This window comes from Notechis scutatus, chromosome Z, assembly GCF_049901735.1.
Source record: "Notechis scutatus isolate UNSWTSFEM ecotype Mainland chromosome Z, rNotScu1.2, whole genome shotgun sequence".
NCBI classification, from domain to species: Eukaryota; Metazoa; Chordata; class Lepidosauria; order Squamata; family Elapidae; genus Notechis; species Notechis scutatus.
In genome coordinates this window covers 104378631-104402776 of record NC_142025.1, presented here as the reverse complement: position 1 = coordinate 104402776, position 24146 = coordinate 104378631, and the positions used below count along the sequence as shown (strand labels likewise).

Below are 24146 nucleotides of genomic sequence, written 5' to 3'. Positions count from 1 at the left end.
TATTGCCTTCTTGCAGATTTTCTGGAAGTATTTGGATGGCTGCAACTAGAAACAGGATATTGGACTAAAATGATTTTAAAGTGATCAAACAGTAGATTTCAGTGGGTCCACACAACACACTAAGACAGGTGTGTCAAACTCAAGACCCATGGGCCAGATTTGACCTATGGGATGCTTAGATCTGGCCTGCAGGGCCACCCTGAAAACAGTGAAGGATCAGCCCACAGTACCTCTGCCGGCAAAAATGGAGTTCAGGAGGCCCTCCCAAGCTGCATTTTTCCTGGCAGAGGATTCCAGGAAGCCATTGCAGCCAGAAATGGATCTCAGAAGCCCATTTTTGCTGGCAGAGCCCTTGGGCCACCACAGGCACCCCTGACACAAGTGATGTCACTGGCCATGCCCACCCTGGCCACCCAGGTCAAACACAACAATGATACGGTCTTCAATGAAATCAAGTTTGACACCCCTGCACTAAAATATGGTTTCTGTAGTCATGGCACAATTGTTAAACAACTTCAGCTAGGTTCATAGAACACCTTAAGCCATTAATCATAATGCCCGGGTTCGTACAATACATTTTATGCCAAAGCTGAATAAATCACATCATTATTTAATGTGTTTTTTGAACTGGATCTTCTTATATTCTTATACTCCTCTTCTAAGTCTTGCACCTTCTAGAAACAAGAATTGACAGCTGGATGTGAATGCTGGCCAAACTGCAATTTCTATAATGCATAAATTTGGTGAATAACAAAGGGTGATTAGCTGTCAGATCAGAATACTGAGAAGGACAATCTGCTTCCCCAACTGAGAAAGACAGGATGTCCTTTGAAACAGCAATGTCTGCAGGTGGGATCAATCAGGTAATAACCAAGAGGAAATGATTAAGTTCAGAAAAATCTGTAGACCTTGCAAGAAAGACCTTGTAGATAAGTTTGAAGAAGTATTGGAGTGGTGAGGATACTAACCTATAAACCATAAGCTTTTCCTGATCTGGATTACTTCCGATATATTAGACTAAAATACTACCAACCTCAGCCTGGGCCATGAGCTGTATTTGGCTTACTATTGGCTTTGAAGCTACACTGGAACCCATTATAATAGGCACAAAAGACCCTAAGGCCTTTTAAGTATCTTTATTTGTACAGAAGCTAAGAAGCCATGAAAAAATTCTAGTAACTGCAGTGATTCAGATATGAGTTGAATTTCTGTTGAAATTACAACTCTTGCATCTGTTTCTCCCACTTGAGCTATACGTGATAGGTTGGGCACTCCCTCTTTTGGGAGACAAGCCTGATTTCCATCTAACTCTTGTTTTGATAACAGGTCTGATATGTTGTTTTCCTCTGACTGTATGAAAATAAGACCCCAAAGGATTTTAATTTTAAGTGATCATATATGGCACTGGTCTATAAAAGGCAGAGAAATTTTATAGCCCAGTATTTCTCAACCTTGGCAACTCTAAGATGTGTGGACTTCAATTTTCAGAATTCCCCAGCCAGCCATGGGGAATTCTGAAGAAAGGTCTTCATCAGGTGTTCCAGTGACAGGAAAAAAAGTAGTTCAGACTATCACAGAGAAGAAGAGTCTTCTGGGTTCCCCAAAGAGAAAAGGCCTGTGGTAGTGATTAGTGACTCAGTTCTCAGAGGAACAGAATCAGCAATTTGTAGCCTGGATAACATATTGAGGGAGATATGTTGTCTCCCAGAGAGACTTATCCAAATAATCAAGCCAACTGATTATTATCCCTTTCTTCTCTTTCGTGTTGGGATGAACAAATACAACAAAAAAGAGCCTGAAAAATATATCAAGGGACTATGAGTACCTAGGCAAGAAGGCAAAAGAATTAGGAGCGCAGGTGAAGTTTTCATCTGTACTTACTACAAGGTCAACACCCAATGAGGAGCAGAGGATTCTAGGTTATCCATTGCCTTAAGAGATGTTGTTGAGAGAACTTTGGATTTCTGGACAATGGTATAATTATCTAAATGATGGGCTTCTGTCTACACTTTACAATGACCAGAAATAATGTGTTTGGAAGACATCTGGCTTGGCTCATCCAAAGGACTTTAAATTAAATCTGGAGGAAGAAAGAGGCCAATTTTTTGGGTTCAGCCCAAAGCATAAACCCTAATCAGACAATAAGGAAGGAAGTGATAAGAAGGAAGGAGAGTATAGAACAGAAGCTATGGGAAGCAAATGCAGGGTCAGTCATACAGTGCTCAGATGCCTATGTATGCTAATGCTTAAAATATGAGGAATAAACGGACAAAATGAGAGGAGGTATGATAATGTTGCTATTACTGAATCTTAGTAGGATAGTACCCATGATTGGAACAAATGACTGGAAGGATATAATTTTCTAAAATGAAGCAGACTCAATGAAAGTGGAGAAGTTGCGTTGTATATAAAAAATTACTACACCTCTATAGAAATACACAATTCCAAGGATGAAAGCCTTCTTGAAAGCTTTTGGGTGAATATTAGAGGAGAAAGAAAGGACATTATGTAGGTGTGTACTAAAAGATGCCCAACCAAACAGGATAAATAGATGAACTTTTTGCAAATCAATTAGCTGAGGTATGCAGGAAACACACCACTGTAATAATGGGGGACTTTATCTGCAGCCAGTGGGAGATTGAACAACTTTCTGACATGCTAACTTTGTCATCCAAGAGGTGGAAGAGGGACCTAGAGGGTCAGCTATACAAATTTAATTCTTAGTAATAGGGATGAAATAATTGAGGGAGAGGAAGCTGTAGGAATATTGGGAGAGAATGACCATATAGCAATAGCAACAGTATATAAGTCTAATGTACTCTTTCACAGTGTTTTATAGCCCTCTCTAAGCAGTTTACCCCCAACAATCTGGGTCCTCATTTTACTGACCTTGGAAGGATGGAAGGCTGAGTTGACTCTGAGGCAGTGAAAATCAAACTGCCAAACTGCAAGCAGCTGGCAATCAGCAGAAGTAGCCTGTAGTACTGCATTCTAACCACTGTGCCACCACAACTCATCACATTACAATTTACTACGTTGCTGGCACAGGTGACTGAAAAAAGTCACACTAGTGTTTTAGACTTTAAGAGAGCTGGCTTCAACAAACTTAGAGGAAGAATAGGAAGGATTTCATGGAGGAAAATCCTAGAGGGGAAAAAGAGTTCAGGCAAACTCTGAAAAAATAAGATAATGAAGGCCCAAACAAAAGCAATACCACAGAGAAAGAAAAGAGAACCCAGACAAGACCAGCATGGTTACACAAAGAGCTCTATGACAAACTGAAGAACAAAAGGCACAGGTATAAAGAAAATGGAAAGAGATATATATAATTAGATCAGAATACCAGCAAATAGCCCAATCTGCAAAGATGGAGTTAAGAAGACTAAGACTCATAATGAATTGAGACTTGCAATACATAGCAGTATGAGATAGCTAGTACCACCGTCAGATGGATTTGCAGTTGGCTGACCAACCTCAGTCAGCTTGTGCTCTTCAGTGGAACTGCACTTACATGGAGGGAAGTATGCAGTGCGCTATCTCAAAGTTCAGTCTTGGGTCCAGTGCTCTTCAACATCATCATAAATGATTTATTTGAGGGGATTGAAGGGATCATCAAATTTGTGGATGAAACCAAGCTGGGGGAAATTGCTAACACTTTGGAAAGCAAAATATGAAGCTAACAGATGCTGCAAAAAGAATTGACGATTACTGGACAGCTGAGTGGCCTTTACAGTTAATTTGTGAAAAATCAAAATGAACTAAGCAGGAACCTTCTGAGCTCCAGGCAAAGATTTGGGTTCAAGTGATTGTCTGAAAATGCCACATGTTAGGGTTGGCATTAGATAACTATTTTTTTTCCTGTAGATATTCCTGGAGAGAGTTTGGGCTTCTCAGTAACATATACCCTCACAAAATTTTGCTTCTGAACAACAGCTTCCAAAGGATGTTTTTGAAATAATCTCAAAATGCCCTCCCTCCCCCATTGTCACAACCCAACTTGTCTTGCACTGGCAGTAGCAGTTGAAATTTGCAAATGAACCTTGCAAATGTGTGGGCCGTTGTTGCAGCTACCAACTCAGAAATCTAAGAGTGGGGGTGGTGTGTGTGTGTGGGTGTTTCCACTTATGAAATATCTTCTGGCACATCTCCCATATAACCAACCCTGGAACTTTCAAAATCAGACTTGAAAGACTTCTCCCCATAAATTTGCAATTTCACTGGACTTACCATCTCAGCATCATTTGAGACTGTATCAGTGCCAAGGTCATCTCCCCCACTTCACACTTATAAATAGCTGTTAGACACACTTGTTTGCTGGTGGGACTGTAGCATCTGGAGTAAGGTGGACAACAGCATTGATATGAAGGGCCTGATCAGACATTCTGCTCTCTCTCCCTCACTCTCTTTTTTTAATGTGAGCTGTATGCATTGGGTGTCCATAAAAAGAGGTGGGGTTTTGATCACCTGGTCGCCTCAGTCATTTGATAGATTGATGTAGTTTTGAGAATTAAAGCAAAATAGCAGGTCCTGGGAATTTTATAGATGCGGTGCGTGTGTACATGGAGGAAGGACTTCATCTATTGATTTCCTGTTTGATTGACAGTAATCAGATGCTTAGCAGTCTTGCTTAAAAAGAAAAGGGGATAACACTGAGATTGTGTTCCCAGAATACCCTGAGCTATTCCTGCTGAAAACCCAGAGCCTGACTTTATATAATACAGTATATTAAGTGTACACTTAATATATTATATGAATTTGTTTTACAGCCCTTTCCCTGAAAGCTGAAAGAAGTAAGTGTGACTAAATCAATCTCCTTGCTCTGTGGGTGTGTCCAGCGTTTGCCTCTGACACTTGCTTGCTTTCTACCTCTCTCCACTTAACACAATGTTAAGTGCAGGGTTAACCTTTATTAGATTTTTCTTTTTTTTTTTGAGTGGCATAATGTGCTATGCGAACCCAGCCTATTTTTTCATTAGTATACCCTTCAAGATCCTGTCAGCAGCATCCATGGGATCTCACTATTTCCATTATTGTGACAGAAACAATATTGTGCCACAGGCTGCACCTCTCTGGAATAAGTTTTTGATGCCATGATACAGGTGGGAAAAGACATGGGGCTTGTGTGTCTGACAAAAGCACAAACCTGCTTTTTATCATTGCCCCCACCCACCCCCGCTTTGGAAGGTGGTGAGTATTGTGCAAACTCAGAAAATGGGTATTTCAGGAATCGTATGGAACATACTGTGATCTGGTGATTTACCTTATTTTAAAATGAATTATGATTTTGAATGTTATATCTGAGGTTTCAGTTTAGAAGTGGGGGATTTATTTGCAGAGACTAGGGACAGAATTCTTTGTTGTCAGGATTAGACAAGATAAACTTTAGTTTAATCCAGTGAGGAGGCAAATATATTCTTTGGTACTTATTCTCCCAAATAATTTAGTCACGGAAAGATGAATTGCAGTAAAGCTTTGCAAATGAATTTAAGCATTGCAGATAATGGTCATCTTTCCAGCAATTGTAAATTCTAGACCCCTTTCCTTAAAAAAAAATACAGCTGTGGTTATTAGGATGCCAGAGTGCAAAGCAGATGGCAGGTTCTTCAATTTTGTGGTGAATTCAAGCAAGCACAAAGCAGGCCCCCCACTTAATGTGTATATACTTTGCTAGATGACAGTGTGGAGACAGAGGGTTTCATCTTCCATGGCCACCTGCATTTTTAACCATTTGAGGTGGGCAGAACACTTGCAGGCAAATTCTGGCTGGTTGCCACTGAGATTGAGGTGCCAAAGGCTTATTTTTGAGAGTGTGACTGTAGTTTTGTGGATTTCTGTAATTAACATTTTTCACAGCACACATATTTATGACTGCAGGTACAATTTAACCTGATTTGTCCAAATGGCCTAGAAAATAGGAAGTCGGCAGGCAAGGGGGAGGAAAGGCACCTGTATTACTTCAGACAGTTTCAGCCTGAAAAGTATCGGCCAAACCACCACACCTCTTAGAAATGCTAAAGGCCATATCTTGTCTCTCTTTCCATTTGCTCTTATGCTTGCAGATGCCTGAGCTAATACTTCTGCAAAGGTTGATCTACTTTCAGAGTCTCATACTGGTCTTTGCACTTATTGCTTAGTTTAAATCTAGTTTAAGCTCTCAAAAAAAAAAAAAAACCCTTGAAATGTAAGAAATGAACTTTGGGTTGGTTTATATTTTTTGTAGATTGACAGTGTACAGAATAATGTTCCAATTCTTAATAGGGAATCCAATTTAATTTGCTCCGATAACTAACAATGCCAGTTTTGTTAATAATAGTTGACACCTGTTCTAGACAGAGGTAAGTAGTGGTGTTCATAGGAACCAATGAAAGTTTTGATACCATTTTATGTTTTCACTAGGCATCATTGCCACCCCTTTGTTAAAGAATCTTCATCAAAGGAAAAAGCAATATATAGTTGCAGCCTCTAGTATTGTATTCAACTTATTTGCATCAGACTAAAAGTGCCTTTTAGTCTCATAACAGTGTTGTTTTTGATGGGCATTGACCTTCATTCGGTGAACAAACTAATCTCCCTTGGCCACAATTCTGATGTACCCATTATACGCTCTCAATTCCAAATGTAAGTTTAGTCTACAATTTTGGATTGGGAAAGTTTAGGGCTTTTTAGTAAAGATATAGCCCCCAACGTGCCTATCATCCCTGTCCTATTGTTTCTTTTATTTTTTTTAAATTTTTCTTATATGTATCCATGTATTCATAACTATGTTTATATTATACCTATTATCTTGTAAGCAATTGACAAAAATAAATAAATAAAATAAGATAAATAAATGAATTGAATATCCAAATTGGTTCAGGTTGGATATATGAATCATTAAATCTAATTGATTCAAATTGTCAAGGTGATTGGCTCAAAAGCCTTTCTACAGATCCACAAAAGGCTACAGGATTGTTAGTCTAATTCAGAAACAACCAACTCAATACAGATGGATGATACTATCTGGAAAGGTGATTCAATTAGGATTGTCTTCATAAAATGTCAAAACTAAACCCCTCCCCCCATAATTCTACTTTCTCAGATTCTCACTTACAACAAACTTTGAAAAGTTGATCATCATTATTAGCCTGCATGCTGTAAGTGGGAGTGGGAGACACAGAAATAGCCTAATAAAGCCATTTGGGAAGATCATGACAGAAGCGAAATTCAAATCCTGAAGAGTCTGTAGTTCAGTTTCTTAGCCAGCATGCCATGTCAACACATTAAAAAAAGAGAACAATCCAGAGATCTCTGTTATATGACATTCCCACACGTAATAGGATAAGGAACAACCAGAGCTTCTCTTGAAAATTCAATTCTCTTCTCATCCCTCTGCCAGTTCTAATTAGCATGATCCTGGATATAGCATGCAGAAAGTAAAGCCAAAGAGTTGAGACTGGAGAAGAAACAAAGAGGAAAAAGACCATCATAATATTCTGTATTTTCAGAAACTTACCCAAAGCCCTATGGAAGGAGCTTTGTCCTTCAAAATTTTCTGTCTCTTATTTGGTTGCTCTCTCACCTGATCCCTTCAAATAACAGTGGGTACAAGCATGAGGTTACTAGCGAATGCTCTGTTCCAATTCCTACAGCATAACCCAGTCATCACTAATTCAGTGATAGCTTCAAGATCTGCTATTTTGGAGAGTACAAAGTCTTTCATGCCTTCTTGCTCTTCTGTGTGTTTTTATGCAATGGGAGTATGGGCAAGTCTTCATTAGGTCAATGGTCCCTTTCTCATTTGATAGGCTCTCTGGAAGGGGCATGGCTTATGCTTTGTAGTCAGTCATCTTTGGAAGACAAGTTCTGTGCTGCTAGATCTTGGCAGAAAGTTCTGTAGAGAATGTTTTGAACTTTTCCTCTACTCTACACTGCTCTACACTGCTGTCTCATATCTCATTTCCTTGGAGGACTGACTGGGCAACTGTTGCATAGTTGATTATGTTGCTTGTTTGCACATCATTAGTGGCTGATGGAGAATCCAGAAAAATTCCAAGGGTGTTTTGAGTTACAAATGGCTCTTTCTTGGTCAAAGGCATTTTGAATTGTGTCAATACAAATTCTATTTTGCCTTTGACCCAATATTATCTAAAGCCAGGTTATTTTCCACAGAGTTGAATAGTTGCAACACTGGGGGAAGGGTAGGAGCCAGCAGCAAAAAAAAAAAAAAAAGGAGCCTCATAAACTTATAGTTGGAGAAGCCAAAAAATTTTTGTGCATGGCTTCATGAGAAGCTTAAAAGAACAAAATAGAATTGAAATATTACAGTTAGTTGCAAAAGCAATGTTGCTTTGGATAAACGAAATGCCAGTAGAATGCCTTGAAGAGTTATCTCTAGCCTGCCTCGCTTCTACCTGTTGATCATCCATTTCCATGTGAAATCAATGTTTTGCCACTGTGAGACATCATGGGAGAGGATCTACTGAAAGATTTTGCAATAAATTTTACATTCATGATCCATCTTGCTTTCTGTAAGGTTTCCACAGGATCTTTTTGGCCAAGATGAACTTTTAACACGGGCATAGGATGATGCCTTTCTCTCTTCATCACTGCATAGGACATCTTCTATTGCTGGCAGGTGGAATTGATGTCTCACAAATGTCACTGTACTCAGGACCACCCATTTTGATATTGCTCCCCAGGAGCTAATTTCCAACAGTTCTCAAAGCATCGCCTTGGGACACTTGATTGTCCTGGAAAGGTACATGGCTGTTTCCCAAGTGCAGTCAAAAAAAATACATCATAGCCCAGCTCATGCAAGTCCTCTTTCCATCAGAAAATCATATAGATAAAATTCTTGTGACCTCCAGAACTTGTAAACCTTATTCTTTCAGAGCTACAGTGCTGTCACATGGTATACAGGGCATATTAAAGATAGAGATTTGTCAATTTTATTAGATTTGTTTCCCTTATATCCTACCAAATGCCCAATGATCATCTAAAGAGATATTTTAATGTGAAGTGGGGCTGGGAGCTAAGAAGACAAGTTTTCACAGTTCTCTAGACCATTGGATTTAGCCATCTCAGAAATCTTGCTTTGATTTTTTAGGAATATTTTGTGTGGATGCATTCAAAGACAGTTCAATCTCCAGCTGATAGCTTCCTTTTGGGCACAGGGTTTAGTGCTATTTTAGAACAGTGCTAAACCCATCTTTAAAAGCAGCCCAAACCTGATATGCTCTGAAATAACAGAAATAAGATCATCTCCCACTTCACCAGAGGCCTAACTGTCAAATTGTTTAATTGTCAAAGCCAGAGATCACCTGAGACATTACATTGCCAAAGCATAATTGCCCAGGAAAAGTGTATCTTGGGACTAGAAGGAGGTGAAACCAGCCTAAAGCAGCCAATAAATGCCAGGCTGGTCTTACCCTAACTGTGATGCATCTGAATAGTCGGTGAATTGTGTCAAATTGTATCCAGGGCAAAATCTCATGGCTGATTATCTGCTTAATTTTATAAGCAGGAAGGACTTTATGGTGGAGGAAGGACTAGAACCTGGGTCTTGAGTCCAATACCTTAACCACAATATCATACATGGTTAGCATCCAGCATACCTCCCTGACCATCGTGATGCTAGTGCAGTTAGGAATTAGAATCTATTAGATACTTTAGACTACTCAAATCTGCCCATCTAGTCTGCTTCTGGACACTGTTCTCTAGGGACATTAGGTTTGATACGTTGAAAAGAGGTAAACTTGGTTTTTACAAAGGCAATTTGCCCAGGTGATTAGGGCTTTCCATAGCACTTGACAGGTCTTACCCAGGCTAGTTATAAAAGACATAGATCCAATTAGTGCCAGGTATATGTCATATTTGTGTTTATTACAGGTTTTCTGCTGCTTCTATTAGCAATAGGGTTTTTGTCGTGTGTTGTCATCCCCCAATTTTTAATTGTTTTTCTTTTTACTATTTTTATTATTTTGCAGCACAATAATACTATCCTTGTCACCCTGACAGATCAACACTCCCAGAGCCAGTCTCACACAGCTGCAGTTCCCATGGCTGCTTATACAGTAGTACCCCATGATTACTCAAACTGCTGTTACTAGTGGGGGGACAGGTGTCATTTTGCCTACTCTGTGGGGGCTTTAGAAATACTACATGTCATAGTGATGACTCTTATTATGCAGGAGCCAATCACAAATGTGCAACTCTGGAAGTCAGTGCCGGGCATATATTTTTATTCAAATTGTGCCCACTGAGATCAACCGATCTCTCAGCAGTTCACAAGAAATACAGTAACCATATCATAAAATATCCATGGTAGATGCACAAAATAAAGTATAAACTAATTCAATGGGTGCTGGCTACTTCTGGATGCTTCCAGCCCTAAAATCAGAATTAGATTCTTGGTTAACTTACTGCCAGAACCACCAGCCCTTCGAAACATAGCCTGAGATGGAATTTGTTTATTATTGATCATTCCTCCCACTTTAACCTGCACTCTCTTCTGTGCCCTTAAGCTGTCAAATAAGCTATTTTTGAATTTGGGTTTAGCACTCTTTTAGAAGAGCGCTCTACTTATTATACTTGGTAGAAACAGTTTGAATGACAAATGTAGAGGTGCAGCAATGTTGCATTGAGCAAGAGTATGGATAAGAACCCTCTGTCTTCAATCTGTACTGTTTGTTAGTTCTTGTCCTCAATTAGGCAACCTATACCTCTCCTTAATTCTAAGCATCAATCTCTACCTACTTCAACCTGCCCTGCCCCACATTAGAGTCACGGGGAGTTGTTTTCCTAATGGAAGGAAGGGAAAACAACACTGGGTTACCTATTTTCTAAACTTGGCTTGCAGCAAAGGTGGTATTCAGCAGGTTCTGACTAGTTCTGGAGAACCGGTAGTGGAAATTTTGAGTAGTTTGGAGAACTGACAAATATTTATTTATTTTATTTATTTATTTTGTCAAGCAATTATAAGATAACAGGAATAAGTATAAACATGGTTATGGATACATGAAATGGATACATATAAGAAAAATAAAAGAAATAAAAAGAAAAAAGAAACAATAGGACAGGGACGGTAGGCAGATTGGTGCACTTATGCACGCTTATAGCACATCTTATACCATGCTTGTACCACATCTGATTGGGAATTTTACAGTATCCTTCCCCTGCCATGCCCACCAAGCCATGCCCACAGAACCAGTAGTAAAAAAAATTGAATCCCACCACTGGCTTGCAATATTAAGTAAGGGCAGCAGCATGCGTAGGTCTTTTTAGTGTAGGAAAAGAGCTGACAACAACAGTGCATTCTTCAATTTAAGCTTTCAGAGAAGAGATATATAAATATTATTTTTATTTTATGTTCCCATGCATGGAATATTACATGATTTACACAAAACCATGGAAAGTGAGGAGGCGTTTATTTTTATGAGGTATATATCTTGCATTATCTTTTCAGTTATGTTACCAAAAACCAGTTTCATTCCTGTTTAAAGAGTCCTACTAAGGGCAAAACTAGGCACATGGTACCGCCTAGTGGTCAATGTAACTTTCTGGGGCATTTCTGCAATTGACTATCCCGAATGAAATGAATGAGATCACATCCTAAAGTAGCCCTATGAAAATGGGGCAACTCTAAGACATCTTCGTGTCCTTAGTTTTTTCAACTCTCTGTGGCTACACATGGGAAGTTGGGAAAAGGGGCAGAAATGAAAGCTAGGCTTTCCTTTCTCTCAGAATGGTGACAACCCCAATTACTTTCTCCTCCTCTGGAAAGGGGAAGAAATCCAGGAAATGGGGAGAAAAATGATAGCTTTCTTTTGTGCCAGGTGGAAGGATTAAAAACATGCCTGCTGAACCTTCCTTGGAGAATCTGTGGCCTTGGGAAGGATGTTTGTCCTGCTCATATTGTATGAACCTAGCCAATATATTCTTCAGAGTATCTTCGGCCTCAGATCCCTTGATTCTCATGGATCAAAGGAATGAATTCCAGTCTCCATGGCCACTTCAAGTAAGTAATCTTACTTCAAGCAAGAACATCATTGAAGTTGCGTTCAAACAACATGCTTAAACTAGGTCAATAAAAATGGTGCAACTGAAATTGTAAAATATACTAAGCTTCATTAGTATTGATCTTTGTTTAAATTACATGACTTAGCACATTGGAAGAACCCAATCTATTTGCTTCACTTCAGAGGTGGTATTCAGCGGGTTCTAACCAGTTCTGGAGAACTGGTAGCGGGAATTTTGAGTAGTTTGGAGAACCAGCAAATACCACCTCTGATTGGAGATTTTACAGTATCCTTCCCATGCCACTCCCACCAAGACACGCCCACAGAACTGGTAGTAAAAAAAATTTGAATCCCACCACTGCTTCACTTATGATTCAACTTCTTCCATGAACATCTTGGTAGTGAAGTTAAGTGTACTGTGCAAATTTGGACAATGTAAGAATAGAACGAGGGAGGCATTGAGACACATCGCAGTAGGATATTTTAGACAACTGCTGTTCTGGATTATTTTAAGGCCAGTGCACTGTTGATGACATTTTAGATCCAAGCTAACTAGTTAACAACACATTTTGCTAAATCTGATTTGCTGGGTGCTGTGAGCTACAATGAGACAAAAAGCAGACCTTTACCAACAAGTTGAGCAGGCACTGCTTACCTCATATCTTCAAGATAGTCCAGTCTTCTGTTGCCATTTACTTACAGGCAGAGATCTACTGTATGCCAATCTTAATAGATTGGATTGTAAATAATTTTAGGAATGAATGCAAATATTTTAGGAATATTTGCTGGAAATAATATGCTGGAAAGATGGTGTGGTGTGCAGTTTTGTGCTGCAAAAAATCCCAGGCCTAGGAATGCCCTTTTCCAGGATACTCCATACCAAGTTATTCACTAGGGAGGCAGGTGTCAATATAGTGGCTGGACTGCAGGATTGAAGGCTGTTCATGTAAACAAAAGGATGGTGCTTTAAACACCTAGTTGTGGACAATATCTTCACATTTTTGACCCCCACACCCTTCCTCCATAGCTTTCCTTCTATATATTTAGTGTATGGTGTAGTAGAGCAGGGGTCCCCAACCACGGGTCCGCGGACCGGTACCGGTCCGTGGAACAAGTCCTACCGGGCGCTGGCTTGCTGGCGCCGCATCTTTTTGATGAAAAAGTGCTTCCGGTGAGCTTTTCCGGTAGAAAGCTCACCGGAAGCACTTTTTCATCAAAAAGATGGCGGCACCCAACTAATGCCGTACCGGCCGCGCCATAAAAAGGTTGGGGATACTGGGCCGCGGCGTAAAAAAGGTTGGGGATCACTGTAGTAGAGCACGTGTACAACAGCAATAAAATTATATAGAAAGAGCACATAATACTATGGTATAAATTTTGCAAAGGTTTGAGAAATTCAAGAAATTATATATTACTTACAGATTGCATTTTGAAATACTTGGATTCATATGAATAGAATAAGTGTTCTACATATTAACATCTAGGCCATTTATCTAATTAAGCACAGTGTTTTCTCCTAGTTGGAGAAAGTCTGCTTTTCCTCCTTTATAAGGTCTCATATGCAGCTAGTCACTATGTGATCCAGTGTCTAACGAGGTGCACCACTGTTACATTCAGAGGACGATACTCTGTCCCATTTAAACAGAGGGTATTGGCAGATGTGGATCCTATTCAGAGTTTTCCAGCCACTTTTTGTGGAATCTGGACAATTGGGTAGTGCAGTTTACTTTCCACTGGGATTTTACATCAAAGTGTGATATTGCTACTGTGTCAGTATCAGAATCTCTCTCTCTGTCTCTGTCTCTGTCTCTCTGTCTCTGTCTCCCTCCCTCTCTCCCTCCCTCCCTCTGTCCCTTTCTCTGGGATTTAATTCTTCCAGTTGACAAGTACGATATATAAGAGTGCACCAGCAATTCGGGGCTCCTGACATGTTTTTATACATTCTGAGAAGTGCAACTTGTCATTATAAGGTTGGTGGGGCATTATGACTCAATATGGGAAGGCAGCAGGTCAATGTGGTCTCGATGCTTTCTTCTGTAACCACTTAATATTCTATGTTTCCCTGCTAAGGTACTTGGGGGTGGGTGGGTGGTATTATTTGGCTATATAAAATCTAAAATTTAAAATAATAATAATAATAATTGTGAGTGTACATAATTTATCTTGATTTCCCTTTTTTTCCCATGGTCCAAATAGCAAGGGCAAAACCAAAACTCCAAATGTCATTTTTCAGGTTCTTATAAATTGGCAGACTCAATGCAATGGCAATATCACACGTTGTGGGGTTGATGCAACACCCTACCTTGCGATGTTACACTTGGTCTTCATCCCTCTCTGCCTGGCCTGCACATTTGGGGATGCTTATCATTCATTGATAGTCAAATGGAACGAAGATAAAATGCTAATATGATGGTGGGACATAAATCAGCAAATGCATGGAAAGGCATGTCTAGATGTAATTCTTCCTTTGCCTGCCTCTCTCACTTCACAATCTCTCCCTTTTACTTCCTCCCGGCTTCTTCAAAATGCCACCACCCATTAACCCAGATAAATGATTGCAATCAGCTCAGTTTACTCTTGTCAGAAGTGGGCTAAAGTCAGAGCCAGTGATTGCTGCTCTTGATTTCCAGGGGTTTAAACAATAGTACCAAGGCTATATTGCCTAAAGCTGTTGTTGGCAACTTACTACCCATGTTCCACCTCTGCCCTTAATTTAATTTCAAATGTCTCTTGAAAGCAACTAGTTCTGATTTCTGGTAGTTGTGATCTGCTCCTCCCCTGAAAGCCTGCTACTTGGAAGAAGAAACAGGCTGCCAGAAAGAAAAAGAATAAATAAAAGGGAAAGGGGTAAGTTACAGAAAGGAAGGAAGGAACAAAATCAGAGAGGGGGGAAAAGCAAAAGTCTCACTCAACATTTTGCTTCAGCTGCCCCCAACGTAGGCCAGACAAGGAATAATGGATGGAAACTGAACAAGGAGAGATTTAACCCGGAAAAAAGGAGAAACTTTCTGACAGTGAGAACAATCAACCAATGGAACAGAAGTTGCCCTCGGAAGTTGTGGGAGCGCCATCAGTTGAGACCTTCAAGAAGAGATTGGATTCCCATCTGTCAGAAATGGTGTCTCCCGCTTGGGTGGGGGTTTGGACTAGATGACCTACAAGGTCCCTTCCAACTCTGATTATCTGTTATCTGTTATCTGTTTAGTGTGCAACCTCATGAGAGTAATCAAGAAAAAATATTGCTTACCGCTAACCTAAGTGATGTTGCTGAAATGGTATAAGTAGTCCTTGATTTCCAACAGTTCATCTAGTCACCGTTCAATGTTACAATGGTGGTGAAAAAAGTGACCTATGACCGTTTTTCACATTAGACTGTTACAGCATCCACATGTTCATGTCCAAAATTTGAATGCTTGGCAACTGGTTCATATTTATGACCTTTGCTGTATCCTAGGATCACGTAATCACCTTTTTCAACCTTCTGACAAGTGAAGTCAATGGGAGCCAGATTCATTTAACAACTGTGTTACAACTGCAGTGATTCACTTAAAGAAAAGTTAGCAAGAAAAGTTGTAAAATGGGGCAAAACTCACTTAACAGATGTCTCACTTAACAACAAATTTTGCAGTCAATTATGGTTGTAAGTCAAGGACAATCTGTATATGAAATTTGGGGATAACTGGGAATATATTTTTCTACAAAGAAGTCATGTGAGTACCATTCCATTCTGATATTTAGATCCAATGAATGGCTTCAAAAATATTTCATTCTGGGAATGTCTGTGGTCGATACTTCAGGTTAGTAAATCTTGGGGCTGCAGTAATCCATAAATTATATCTTGCAAGACTGTAGTCTGTCCTGCTTGGCTGTAGTGCATAAGATGTTGTTCCCTTAAATACTGCTTCTCCATATCTGTAGAGCAAGAAAAATAAGGATGAGGCCATACTCTAATGTTCTCAGAACCAACAAAATGAACCTGGTCCCCATGACTTGCTGTAAAACCTCTGGGACTGCCCATTTAATGCAGTTGCTACTGAAGATGCCTTCCCTTTGATGCTGTCTAATGAGATTGCTGTACAGATGGTATTCAGTAGGATAAAATGATGCAGCTGGCATGATTTGGGATTTGGATTATGACATTATAAATCATGCTTGAGCAACCAGCTTGCTATCATGGAACTTCTCCAGAACTTTGACCAAGCCAAAAGAGTGGGAAGGCAAATTGAGCAAATTATCCTTAAGTTTTTTGGCAATTTGATAACAATGATAGTCTTGAATGCTTGATGACTCTGGAGGGAGGATCTTAATTCCAGTTAAAGGGTGATTTCTTTCTGCTTTAGGTCAGCATGGCACTAATGGACATCAATCTGCCTGGCAGGCTCTTTGCTCCATTTGGATTCTTTTATTTATTTATTTATTTATTTATTTATTAAAAAGAAATAAACTGGAATCTCGCATGTTGCAAAACAAAGCTCTAGCCTCTAGCTTCATGATTAAAAAATAAACATTACTGGGGAATGCTTCTTAGCCCCTTGCCTGGAGTGAGCTTAGCGGTCCTCCAAAAGACAAAGTGAGATGGCAGTGGGTATCTTGTGGAGCTAAGTGGCTAGTGGAGAGCTTTCAGGTACTGTAAGTCTCATGAGTGTGTCCATCATGACATTCACTTTATGAGCAGACAAGTCTGTGCCAGACACTTGGTGAGAACACTCAAAACATGCTCTCCATTCAAAAAATAATAATTACCCGTCTCTATTCAGATTATTTCTTCACAGTACTTAAGGGTTAAGCGCTTGTTGTTGCATTTTGGCAATATTCATTATATTACTAGATTATTCATTTACAGGAAAACATCTTGCAGATTTCTTGATTCCAAGCATGGTCAAGGAGCACGTTAACCCCAAAGGTTCCTCCCCTTGAGATACAGTGACGTCCAACCGTCACTGAAGTGTTTATTTTTTATTATTCAATTTGTATGCCACCCATCTCACTGTTTGAAGCGAGTCTATGCTGCTACAAATATAACAGTGCAAGACAAAGTGGCTAGAAGACATATATTTGCTCAGTTTCATGAGTGGGCATGATATTGAAGCATATGTCAAGCTGCAATTGATTTGATTTGTTTTTGTTTAATCTCCCAAAATAGAAAGAGAAGGGAAATTGGACTGTCTCTGAGATCATGAATTTGCAGGCAAATAAAACTATATGTTTCTTCTCGCTCACTCTCTTAGACAAAAGCAGGTTCAACCAGACACTTCAAGCTTATTTGTGCAACAGAGGACTAAAGATGAATTTACAGTAAAAGCTTGGATTTCTGCAGGTATTTATAGAGAGTTGCCTCAAGTCTGCAAAAGCCAGAGGGCTTTTTGTAACTAACCTGGGGCAAAGATGCTGTAGTTTGTCTTTTAATATCACCCAAAATTTAAAACTCGGATAATACTAATTATAGCGAATCACAAACAGCACGTACCACCCACAATTGGGAAGACAGTTTGTAATGAAAATATCTAAAGCTTTTTTAAAAAATATTTTTCATCTGCTGTATTGTTTCAACCTCTTAGATGCTGTTCTGTAAACTGTATAGTGGCTTTTTATTATTTTTCTGTTATAGAACCCAGTCTGATTCTTACCGGAATTGGCTATCCTTGAAGACCCATTTTATTCTGGCCAGTGCTTCAGCATCCCATAACCCTCTGTCTCTTTCTTCTCCCTTTTCTTCATTTTTTTTATACAGGTGCATGTGTGCCCACCCTCCAACACCCACATAGACACCCCCCCCCCAACCCCTCTGTTGGCTTGGAGCAGATTCATCTATTATTGAGGGATTTGTCAATTGTCATGGACAGGGAAGCCACACTTGCTCTGAGAGACCTAGGCAGGATCTAGAGCAGTGATGGCAAAACTTTTTGTTGTGGTGTGTGCTGAAAGAGCGTGTGCCAGCACCCACAATGCAATGTGCCCCACCTCCCCTGCGTATGCGTGTGCAACACCTCCGCCCTACCCCCTTACCTCAATGCACATGGGCACCCCTCCCGGCTGATTTTCAGCCCATTTGAGGCCGTTTTCGCCCTCCTGGAGGCTCAAGGGAAGCCTCTGCAGCTTCGGGAGGCAGAAAAATGGGCCTTCCGAAAATACCGGAAATGCCCATTTTCAGCCTCCAGAGGGCCTCTGGAGCCCGGGGAGGGCATTTTCGCCCTCTCAGAGGCTTGAGGGAAGCCTCTGGAGGCTAAAAACGGGCCCATTTTGGCACTCCCAGTATTTTTGGAAGGCCCGTTTTTCAGCCTCCCGAGGTTGCAAAGGGTTCCTTCAAGCCTCCTGGAGGGCAAAAACGGTCTCAAACGGGCCGAAAGTCAGTTGGGAGGCGTGTGCATGTGCAGTGCAGGTAAGTTTGGCTGGGGCACACATGCCATAGGTTCGCCATCATGGGTCTAGAGGGCAGGATCATGTGGGACTGAGCAGATGGCTCCATAGCTAAGGGAATACTATGGTGATTGCAAAATTCCAACAGCAAGGTAGCCTAAACAAATATATTCTCACAGGCAACTGTTTGTAAAGCAGACAGGGCGTGGGAGGAAAAGAGAGAGAGATTGAAGACTTCTCTGTAAAAATTAAAAGGAAACCTCTACCAGAAGCAAATAAAATTAGGCTAGCTTTCTCCACAAGATACTGATCTTTTATGGACCTTTCCTGTTGCTGAGCTGGAAGTGGTATTCACCCATCCTCAAGTCAACTGAAAACATGAAATTTGAGACATGCATGGTGAAACTTTATCTCTATTGCTTTTGTCTCAAGTCACTGCAGGCTTTTGAGTTCCATCTAAGGTAATGGCAACCAAAAATGAGATTGTCTTTGAAAAAATATCAGAATCAGAGATGGGGGTTCAGAGAAAATCTAACACCAAGTCTGTTCTACACATTGGTTGGGGAATGACATGAAGGCTGAGTCATGGGGACTCAAGATCAGCTATGTTTTTTCTTGTGCTGTGGCAAGGACCCAAGTAATGGCATCCTCATTGGATTAGTCCTTAATGATGCAGCCCTTCCCTTACAATATCAAATGGTATAATTGAGGAATAGAGTAACAAGATGAGGGACTATTTTATCTGCAACACAATAGTCCTTGACTTATGACCACAATTGGGAGCAGAATTTCCATTGCTAAGCAAGGCAGTCATTAAATGAATCACATCCAATTTTATGACTTTTTTGCCATGGTTGTTAAGTGAATCACTACAGTTGTTAAGTGAATCACATGGTCATAAATGAATCCAGGTTTCCCCGTTGACTTTATTTGTTCGAAGCCATCTGGGAAGGCTGCAAATGGCAATCACATTGTCAAAAATATCTACTGATTGCCAAGCACCTGAATTTTAATTGTATGACTATGAAGATGCTACAACAGTCATAAGTGTGAGGACTGCACACAAGTCACTATTTTCAGTGCCATTGTAACTTTGAAGGGTCACTATATGAATGGTTATTAGTCTAGGTCCTAAGCTAGACTCTAGGACAACCTGAATTAATCTTTTTATTTTTTGAAACATTTTGTGATCAACAATTCTAGAATTAATGTATTAAAAATTACTTGAAACTTACAAAAAGTATAATTTAACATATTAAAATCACAGTTCATAATTTCAATCCAGTCTGGAGAAAATTGAGTAAAGACATGAAGAGCCAGAAAAAATAATATTTGAATGCTTTAGGCTGAATAGCAGCTATGAAGAGGAAGGTCTTTTTTGCTTCAATTCTTATGTCACTATTGGATGTTCAAATGCCTCTAAGCAAAGGGCTTCCCAACCTGGATTGATTGACCACAGCATACAACTGAAGTGTCAATAGCCTTGCATAGAGCTTCTCCAAGCCTTACCAACCATATTGCAATGCTTAATGTCCTAGAAAGGATAAAAATGATAACACTATTTAAAATGTTATTTTAGTTCAATGTAACTTTCCATTAAATTAACCAATTTTTTTCTTGGCCATATTGTTTATTTCTCAGGATTTGTCTGTTTTTGATTGCAGACCTGTTAGCATACCACATCTAAGGCAGGGCTGTCAAACTCCTGGCTCATGGGCTGGATGTGTCACACGCTGGCCACGCCCACATCCGGTTTAATGAAGGGGGGGAAAGTCCCGATTCGTCACATGACACCGCTGTGCCCTTGATCTAAGGGTTAGGAAGATCCACCTGGAAAACTCTTTAAAAATCTATGTGTGATTTTTTTTACTGGAATAATTCTATTTTTAAATTTCTCCCCTCCATTTCCCACCACCCCATTTTTTGAAGGGTCCATAATAACAATAGAACAAGTCAGGTGCAGCATAGATAATATTTAGAAACAAAATATTTGGGGGGGGGGGTGTCTTGTTACTACCAACATACGGCTTAATTGCCTTCTTGATGGTAGCATTTCTTGTGAAAAGCAATTGTCAGGAAAACATATTTTATGCTAATATTGATGTTTTCAGTATCAAGCTAAGATATTCTCTTCTGTTCTAAACATTTTTGCAGTTTCATTAATGTGTTTTATTTTGAGGAGGTTTAGTTGTTGCTTCTGGTTAAGATTGTGTTTTCTGTAGTTTTAAATAGCACATGTTGAAGAACTCTGATAAAATTATATATTGATTAAATAAAAATGTGTAAAACAATCTCCCAATCAACGGAACCAATGCATTATGTGCATGATTGTGCAGGCCCTGTAAGTAATGCTGGTTTGGTCTTCTGTGGGAATGATTAGCATTCCTCTGTTAACGAATCCATGGAAGTTGCCAAACTTCCTGTTGGGGTTGGTTCAAGTGGGAAATAATACCCTTCCCTCAGAAGCTCTTCTCTGCACGAATTGTTACGGAATTGTTATTGAGCAATATTCCTCAACTTTGGCAACTTTAAGATGTAATTTCATGCATGACAGTTTGGTAATTCTTGGAGTTGAAGCTCACACATCTCAAAGTTGCCAAGATTGAGAAATATTGTGAGGAAGTTATAGGAAAAGATAGCAATAGTAATGGGATAGGCCAGTGGATGGGTGAATCTATCCATCAATTAAGCACAGAATTCTCACCTATAAGTTTAACCAGGTGCTTAGATCTCTATTATGCAACATACTGTAGTTAACTAATTAATCCATTTTGTGAGGTTCACAAACTGCATTGAATCATTAACTAACCAAATAGGCTAGTTTTGCACAGCAGGCTAAGCCAATCTCCTAAAGATTAAAACAGATTAAGAAAGATTAAAACTAACCAAGTGCAGCATCTTGTGTGAATCTATCCACTAAGTTTATAAACAAATGAATTAATTGTGTTGCATGAATACAGCCACTGAATGCATGCCACATTGTCCACAGGTAGGGTGGTACATCGCCACCCAGAAGCACATGTCCTTTTCTTTTCGTGTGCCTCTTGGCTGCCTTCTAACCAGCTCTTTCCTCAGTATTGATCATACCAATTGGCTGATTCCCCCCTTCCACCTATTTAGCTCTCAACAGAGCTGATTGGCTGGATAATTAATTTGCTGCTTAATTAACTCACTTTAAAATGAAAGCCTCCCCCTGCCCCCATCTGTGGCTGCATGTATGTCTGCCCACAATAGCCTGGGAAGGATATTTCAACCCTTTTTGCTGCAACATTTAATATTTAGAGCTTTGAGTTTGCTGGTTCTATGTAAGTGTCCCTTTGTTCTCAATTTGCTTCCACTGCCCAATAAAGTTACTGTTTCACAAGTTATATTTGGGTAGGGAGCATTTGAACAAGCCTACTTCTATGTCCATTGCTCTGACATCATAGGAAACAGGTGCAAAATGGCAAAGTGTGGAAGATAGTGATGCTGACTACGACTCTCTAGACAATTTGTGCAGATAGTGGTATCACCATTACCCTCTGCTTCTTTCCTGTTTATATGCCTTGCCTCAGTTGTACATCTACTGCTAGCCTAAGAGATGGTTCAGACTAAGGATGTGCCAATCTGTCATCGTTGGTTTCTCTTGGTATTTCATTGGTATGAACCTGTCAAGTTGAGTTTATTATACCTCAGATTTTTCAAAAACACAAAAATGTGTATATATTTTAATTCATTTCCCACCTCCCAACCATAAGCATTTTTGCATCCAATTTCATCTAATGAACTTACATTTCCTGCAGTACCACATATTTACATTATTATTATAAACATATGCATTTTGTACTATTTTTCTCTAATATACATTTTTTAATTGGCACACTGCATTGTAAAATTTTTCATTTCGGATCATAACCTTTTGGTCTACATACTGGTTTGAAATATAACATTAGATCACTTTGCATTCAAATGTAAATTAAACCAATTTCTTCTCCAATTCTTCTTCAGGTCATATTTTTTGGATGGTGATATGCAGTCTGTCTTTTGTCTCCTTTTTTGTTTGTCTTCCTAATCAGTACTCTTTTTCTTTAACCCATCTACTCATTCACATCCCTGCTAGAAAGTGTCCTTCTTTATCAGGATTTTGAAAATACAGTATGGTTCAAGAAATGACTTATGCCTTTGAAAGTTTTTTGTCATTATAACCCACCAATTGTGTCCATTGGTATTTATTTATGCAGCCCATTGATACGAGTTGTGTTTGGCCAAGTGCAAATGAATGGATCTCTGCTCTGACTAGAATACAATGTAAAAAAAATCACCCCTGAAAAAAAACACAAGAAGAATAGAATGAATCTGAGATAATATACAATAGTTTTATTTGCACGGGGAGCAAAAGTGATTTACTTTTAAATACTGGAAGTAGCACAGGGACCACAGATGACGATGACGACATAAAATTAGTAGGGTTGTGTTGTATACTAGATGAGGATTTTCTATTTTTTCACCTTGAAAACTATGCTGCTGAATCTCAGCAGTTGCAGCTGGAGATGGTTCAGGAACTATAAAAAAAATGACCTATTGTTTGTATATAGCCTGTCTCACCCCCTCCAGCTAAGATGGGAACTACTGGGTTATTGAGCTGCTTTGGAACTCTTAAATCAAATCCGGAGCAGCCTTTCATACATTCTGTGAGATAAATTGTCCAATGCCTTTGCTGGCAAGTCCTCTAGGAAATAAGGGACATTTCTCACCTTATGGTTGGTGGTACTCAAGGATGGCTGCTTGAGGGCTTAATACATTGAATCATTTTGGGGTGGCACACACATTTAAAATAGTCAGTTTCTTAGCAAAATACTGAGACATGGCAGTTTACCATATAATTTAAACACACAAGAGTTGTCTTGGTGAGTCAGTCTAAGGTGGGCAGAAGGCAGACCGAAAATATTGTATTGATAAGTGATTCCATAAAGGTTTCTGATTCAGAAAAATGTGTTTCTTAGATTACAATATAACTTACCTTTCTCTCAAGACCTCCAGCAGTATTCCCATGAGATGAAGTAGACTGGATTGTAAGGGAGAGACTGGCCCCAAGTCATCTGGGCAGTTGCCATGATTGAAGTCAAATAAGGTATTGGCTTCCCAGGACTTACACCAACAGTTTAATAACTGTTCTCACTTAATCTTGAAGTATAAAAATTGAATTATTAGGATGGCTAATTTTTGGCAATTATTAATTTTGCTGCTTTATTGTTGCAGTATTCAGTTTTAAAAATGTATATTTCATTTGCTTTTATGCCTCATTGATTTATGAATTACTTTTTTGGTATAATTCCTGATCCCAAATAACTCATAGTTGTGTACTTGTATATGGAAACTGCTCCAGCTTATGGGATATAAGAATTAACAGGCTCTGCCCCAAGTCATCATTTGAATATTAGGCCCATCTCTATCTGAAACATTGCTTAGCATTTGGTGACCTATTGATGCATTTACAGTGTCCTAGACAGTTTGTTCCAGAACTGATCTAGATTGTCATGCATTTTTCTGCAAGCTAAGGACCAGATGGTTCTACAGCAACATTTCCCAACTTGGACTCCAAATGTTATTGTAAGAGGCTATACCATTTCTGAATAATGGTGGTCCTGTCCTGGACTAATGGAAGTTTGAGCAAAGCGGCATTGTATGGAACACAGATTCTTCCCTAATTATCTTTCTTTCAGGAGAGAAGATTCGGACTAGTTTCAAGCAATGTTTGTAAAGGCCACATTGAGTAGTAAAATCTAATGGAAGCATTCATTATGGCATCAAGGC

At 39.5% G+C, this 24146-nt stretch overlaps 2 protein-coding genes across 3 annotated transcripts in view; both read left to right on the top strand.

The window, feature by feature from the left end:
- The window catches only part of LOC148129037 (vomeronasal type-2 receptor 26-like), a 600870-nt gene that overhangs the window by 299515 nt on the left and 277209 nt on the right, over positions 1-24146 (top strand). The gene's annotated exons all lie outside the window — the stretch shown is intronic.
- LRRC4B (leucine rich repeat containing 4B) overlaps positions 1-24146 on the top strand; it is a 129678-nt gene that overhangs the window by 25730 nt on the left and 79802 nt on the right. Inside the window, exon 2 of one of the 2 annotated variants that reach the window (XM_087948071.1) lies at positions 11814-11995. The exons of the other annotated variant lie outside the window; for it this stretch is intronic. The gene's annotated coding sequence lies outside the window, so the exon portion shown is untranslated. The remainder of the gene's footprint in view (positions 1-11813; positions 11996-24146) is intronic. 2 annotated transcript variants of the gene reach the window in all.